Here is a 6607-nt window from a genome sequence, read left to right as displayed (position 1 = left end):
ATAATGAAGACCAATCACATCAGCCTAAGGACCCAGAGGTTGAAAGACCAACAGAAACCATATTCAGATCACCAGACTGATATGTAGGAATTCAAACATTTTAAATGGAATCACACAAATTTGTCTTTTCAACTGGCTTATTTCACTAGTATAACGTCTTCAAATTTCATCCCTGCTGTAGCATGTATCAGAATCCCTCTCTCTCTCTCTCTCTCTTTTAGGCACTGGGGATTGAACTCAAGGGCACTCAACCACTGAGTCCCATCCCCAGCCATATTTTGTATTTTTTTTAGTGACAGGGTCTCACCGAGTTGCTTAGCGCCTTGCCTTTGCTGAGCGTGGCTCTGAACTCCGCCTCCCAAGCCATTGGGATTATAGGTGGCATGTGCCACCACACTCAGCTCCAACTGGTTTATTTCACTAGTATAATGTCTTCAAAGCTCATCCCTGCTGTAGCATGTATCAGAATCTACTTAATTTTGAAGGTGGAATAATTTCCCATCGTAAGTACAGACAACATTTCATTCATCCATAGATATGAGTAGAGTTAATAACATTCCCTACCCCATAGTGTAACTCTGAAATCTGAGTAAAATACTTAACAAGGTGGCTGATTATACACTAATTAAACCAACAAATCACTCCTGTTGCAGAGAGAGAGTGGGGTCTTTTATAAAAAGCACTAGTGTCCCTCCTGATACACTCATACTGGTAAGGAAACTCCCTCATGGGAGCATGGGACTTCACAGTTTACAAACCGCATTTCTATCTGTGGTCTCATTTGAATTCCTACCCCTTCTCTGTAAGGTTCACAGGATGGGAACTGCTACCCACATTTTATAGAGGGCCGCTCTCATCTGCTGTCTGTCTCTCTGGCTCTTGGGTGTGTTTGGATAGGAAGAAAATACACAGTAGGAAACTGGCCTACTGTCCGCCTATCTACCTCTATCTAGGAGGATTATACACCCTAATACTATCAATTTAAGGCCAGAAGACTGAAATTTGAGAAGTGATTTGGGCTACTTTGGAGCAGAAGCTTGAAGACTGAGAAGATTATTTACCAGGTCTCTTTTCCCCTTGCTATGAAATATGGCAATGTTCAGAGAAAGAGAGAGACAAAGGCGGGGTGAGGGAGAGGGAGGAGAGAACGCTCCAACAGCCTGGGTGCTGGAGGGAAGATGATGTAGCACAGGAAGTAGTTGGCATATTATGGATGTAGAGGTGAGCAAGAAATACACCTTTGTGGTGGTTGTTAACTGAGATTTGGGAGTCTTTTGTTACACAGCAAAACCTAGCCTAGCCTAACTAATCTATCTGTGAAGGCAATATTGGCTCCTGACCACAGGGAGTTGTGATGTCAGACTCTGAATCCATCCTGACTGTCCACGGTTGTGTGTGTGTGCATGTGCGTGTTTGGGGTAGTACAGGAGATACAGGAAAAGGAAGACCCAGCCCAGATTGTCTTGGATGCTAGCCAACCTTCCAGATCAGTGAAGCCTGCAGAGACCTATTTCCCATTCTTTCCCTCTTCTCTAATTATTCATCTTACTCTTTGGAAATGCTTCTGGTCTCTGTTCAAATCCATGATATCAGATAAAGGTTTCTTCTTTCCCAAATTATATGGAGAAACTGCTTCAGACGTTATTGACTGTCTCAGAAATAATAATAGCCACTTCTGCTTCCTGGGTGTTTATTCCCTACCAAGCACCATGCTAAGAGTTTTTCATGTTTTGCCTCATTTTATCTTAATAACTACCTTAGGAATTTGATACTTCTACTTCCTCATTTTACAGACAAGGAAATGAAGAATTAGAGACTTTCCTTAAGGAACTCATCCAAAGCCTCACAGCTACTAAGAGGCGAGGCTGGGCTCACATCCAATTATAGCGTTCGGTAATTTCTGACTTGTCAGTTTGGTTTCCTGTTATATTTCTAGGCTCTGTTATACTCGCTTGCACTGCTATTTCTTTCTGTTCCCTCCCCTTTCCCTTTCTTTTATTTGCCCGTTTTTTCTTTTTTGTTACTGAGGATTGAACCCAGGAGTTCTTTGTCTCTGAGCTACACCTTCCCCCCAACCCCGGCCTTTTTATTTTTCATTTCGGAGACAGGGTCTACCTGTTGATGAGGCTGGGTTCAGACATTGTAGCCAGGAAACCCCCAAATGATAGCAGCTTTCATGAGATCGAAATTTACTCCTCTCCTACATGGATATCTGGGTAGGTAGTCCACAGTTGATATGGCAGCTTGAAGGCACCCCCAACACATGCTTCCATCTCACAGTACTTAGTGTCTCTACCACCAGGAAAGGGGAGAAAAAATAATTGGATGCCACGTGCATGCCTTTAAGTGTATGACCCAGAAGTTATGCACATTGATTCTGTTCACATCCCATTGCTGACTCACCTGGCCACACCTAGCTACAAGGGATGCTGGGAAATTTAGTCTGTATTCTGGGAGGATTATTACTAATGGAAGAAGACATGAATGGGTACTGAGAAACCATTAGCCATTTCTGCCACACTCGACTCCTTTGCTTAAGTGAGGGCAGGCATTAGAGCAGCTTGAAGACTCAGGGAAGCTGGAGTTAAACCCTGAAGCTACCAAGATGAGGAATGGGAGGAGCAGTAGAACACAAGACCTTTCCCACCAGGGTCCTTCGTTCAGGATGCCTGTTTGGGGCTCTCCAGGACTTTGAATAAATGGCATCCCTTTGTAGCTTTAGTTCTGAACAGGTTGAGCAACAAAAGAAGTATAAGCAGAGGGAGACCAGGTTATCCCCTTTATTACTGATATAACCGTTTTAGAGAAGAGGATTTTAGATCTGGTAGTTGAAGGGCAGTGCTAATACTAGTCCCCAGACCTGAGCTTCAAAGACAAAAGCAGACCTTAACCAAGGGGTGGCGGGGGGAGCTATAGGAACAGCTCTCTCTCAGTAAAAAAAGAAACACCATGCTGAGTTACACATGACCAAGTATTCTCATGTTTACCCAAATGATCAGTCTTTCTTCTTCCCAAGAATGCATAAAGCAGGAGAGGAACCAGGAAGGTGCTCAGAACAAACCTTTCCTCATTGAAACTAGGACTGGGGAAAAGGAGTTCCCTACTACTATCGCACTGAACAGAATGGGACTTAGACTTAGTAGAGCAAGTGTCTCAGGATACTATGTCAGCAGTTACACTTCCTCAGTTGATCTAAACAACAATTCTCTGGAACTAGAGTTCCTACCCCATTTTATAGTTGAGGGTCAGAGAAATTAAGTGATTTGCCTAAGGTCAAAAAACTAATGAAGAGCTATGTTGGAAATGGAACTAAGGTTAATCTGGCTCTCAAAACCATAGTCTTTCCTCCTAGGTTACCATTCCCTCATTATCACCAAAGACAATATGCTACAACTGCAATAAAATCCTGCCCTAAGGGAGACAACTGACCATGGGTCTCTTGTGGTTCTGCAAGTCTTGTGAGCAGAGGCCTGACTGCTCTTTGCCCCAGCTTGGAGACAAAGCAAACAGACTTGGAGGATACAGATAGTTTTCTCTCCAGAACAAAGATAGAAATACTCTCCATTAGAAAAGATTGGATTCCCTAAGTTTATGGTTCTTCTGTAACCCTACCCAATATGTGTGCAGGCAGGCATCTATTCACATGGGACATGGGGACAAGTAAAACTGATGATAGCATGCTGATGCTCATGCTGCTTCTGGTGCTGTGAATAATAAAATTCTTTATCTCTGAACCAGAAGTCTCACACCTTCTGCTTATATCCATGACATCGTGACAAGCTAACTTAAACTTAGCTTGCAAATAGTGTAAAGTCTCAGTTCTTGACAGCACCTGCCATCTCTGTGCCATTCTGAACGTCACTGATGGTGAGTACTGCTTTGTCACATCACATATGCTTTTACATTTTCTACTAATTGTACAAGGTCAAACAAAACATTAAAGAAACAATTTAAACACAAATCTGTCTTCTTTCTAGTTGCATGCCTGTCTTGGAGTGAGAATACAAAGAAAGAGCACAATCTATTTTCTTAGCAAGGGTTTTTTTCCCCATGAGAACCTTGTGATGTGGTCATTTTGCCACACTGAATGTGACTTTAAGTTCAAAGGTGCAAAAAAAAAAAAAAAAAATACACACACACAAACACACACACACACACACACACACACACACTTGATGTAACTTGGCCTCTAAATCTAAAGCATCCAATTCTTTTGATGATCAAACAAAGAAATGGCTATCAGGTCCAAGTTCAGAGGAAAACTGGGATAACAGTCTCTAGGTTATTCCTTGAAAACCCTTCAAGAATGCTTCTTGTGTGATTTTTTTATTTGTTTGTTTGTTATGGAATAACTTTATATGTCACACTATGACTCTAGAATACTATATTTTTGGAGGCCAGTGGAATGCTATTTTAATGGATGCAACTTTTTTTTTAGTTGTAGATGGATACAATATCTTTATTGTATTTATTTTTATGTGGTGCTGAGGATCAAACCCAGTGCCTCACACATGCAAGGCAAGCACTCTACCACTGAGCTACAATCCAGCCCAACTTTTTTTTTTTTAACAATTGAATATATTGTGTACTTATCTTTACACTTAGGCATTACTTTCTTCTTTAGATCATAAATTGAAAGTAACCCTTTTCACAACCAGAAACTAGAGTCTCCATGCACTTGGTTTTAACTTCTTTGTCAATTTGCTAAATTTGGAAGTACCCCAACTGCCATTTAAACTAGTATTTTTTGGCTATTTGGTTCTTTTTACTTAATTGAATTATGCATCACTGGGAATTAATCAACCATATTTAAAAACATTAGTTTTTAAATTAGCATGGTGCTTGCTTCAACAGCATATATACTAAAATTGGAACAATCCAGAAAAGATTAGCATGGCTCATGCACAAGGATGATATGCAAACTTGTGAAATGCTCCATATAAAAATAAATAGATATGGGCTGGGCTTGTGGCTCAGTGGTAGAGCGCTTGCCTAGCATGTAGGAGGCACTGGATTCAATTCTCAGTACCACATATAAATAAATGAATAAAATAAAGATCCATCAACATCTAAAAACAAAGATACAAAACTGCTTTTTAATTGTAAACTAACTAAATAGATTAGGAAGCATGTGTATATATAGTAATAGAATTCAGAGTACAAACTGTATTAATTCACCTATATGTTCAACGTCTCCTACTGGGACACCAATATTTTAATATCTGGTTCTGTATAGGTGGCAACTCCAAAAACACAGACAAAAAAAAAAAAAAAAAAAAAAGAAGAGGAGAGAGTGGTGGGGGTTGCAGGGGGAGGCTGGGAAAGAGAGAGGGAAGAAAATCTGCAGTCCAAGATAAGTCTATGAACCAAAATTCAAAAAAACTCACAAGGAAAATTCACCAAGAAAATAAAGCTTATAAAATCAATAATAAGGAGATAAATTAATTTGATTTAAATAAACATGATAGATCTGAAAATGACTTTAATTAGTTAAGGCTCTGGAAAGAGATACAGGATAAAATAACATCTATTTTTACAAAAGGTATTATAAAAATACAAACAGGACTGGGGATATGGCTCAGTGGCAGAGCACTTGCCTGGCATGTGTGAGGTCCTGGGTTAGATCCCCAGCAAAATACACACACACACACACACACACACACACACACACACAGAAACAAGACCAGGTGGACATGGCAAAGCATCAGTGAATGCATCTCCCCCAGGAATGGGTGACCCCTCCTGTATCTGCTATATTTCCCAGCTGACTCCAATTGTGTTGTCCATGCACAGCCCTCTGCTAACACCCCTTTGCAGTGCTCCAATCTGGAACTGGATGGGGAGATGGAGCAGTTTCAGCCCCTCTCCACCTATAGCCTTCTGCCACATACCCAAAGCCCCACCATGCCAACTCCTCCACTGGTGTTTTCCTTTGAGTTGGCAGCAACGAGGCAGGGCAGGTCTGTAAGTCTGCTGCCCAGCAGCTGTGCAGGGCGCTAGTCCCCTCTTGCTTCAGGCTGTTCAGTCTTCACTAGGGATTCTCTTGGCGCCCCTCTCTCTGGGGTCTGGAAGAGGATATAAGCACCCATGGGTCTCCTTCCTCAACACTGCATTCCCTCATAGGCAGACATTCCTCCCACTGCCCTGGCCTTTCTTTCCACTCATTAATGTGGGGAGGGGACTGGAATGAGGACTAGTCAGGGGATACTGGAGTGGAGGTAAGTAAGGATTGGAAGAACAATGGGTCTTCTAATGCTCTGTTAGGAAGGTAGCTGGTTCTAGGCTTTGGCAGCTCTTTAGATGTAGAATGGAGGCTCCTTATGGACTTCTGTTTTCTGGTTTAGCCTCAGCAGCAGTTCCAGGACAACAGGAAAAAACTCCTCCCAATGACCAATTACACAAGCATATATGTCCATTTCATCTTCCTCTTACAGTTTAACAAATGTTGGCAAACTAGTTTCTTTATCTTGTTTTATTCACTTAAAGAATTTTTTTTAAATCGCTCTGTATCAGAACATATGCATAGGCCTCATTCTTTTTAAAGGCTGCATAGTATATCATAATATGGATTTATATAATTTATGGTAACAGGTGTGTAGTAATAGAC

General features: G+C 41.3%; 1 non-coding gene across 1 annotated transcript; it reads left to right on the top strand.

Annotated features, from left to right (window-relative positions):
• The first annotated feature begins 4838 nt into the window (after window positions 1-4838).
• LOC114101017 (U6 spliceosomal RNA) lies at window positions 4839-4945 on the top strand. The gene has a single exon (XR_003584203.2). It is a non-coding gene; the product is annotated as a U6 spliceosomal RNA (small nuclear RNA).
• The last annotated feature ends 1662 nt before the right edge of the window (window positions 4946-6607 follow it).

The sequence above is a fragment of the Marmota flaviventris genome, chromosome 13 (assembly GCF_047511675.1).
Source record: "Marmota flaviventris isolate mMarFla1 chromosome 13, mMarFla1.hap1, whole genome shotgun sequence".
NCBI lineage: Eukaryota > Metazoa > Chordata > Mammalia > Rodentia > Sciuridae > Marmota > Marmota flaviventris.
The sequence above is the reverse complement of the archived record's forward strand: the minus strand, read 5'-3'. Positions and strand labels throughout refer to the sequence as shown.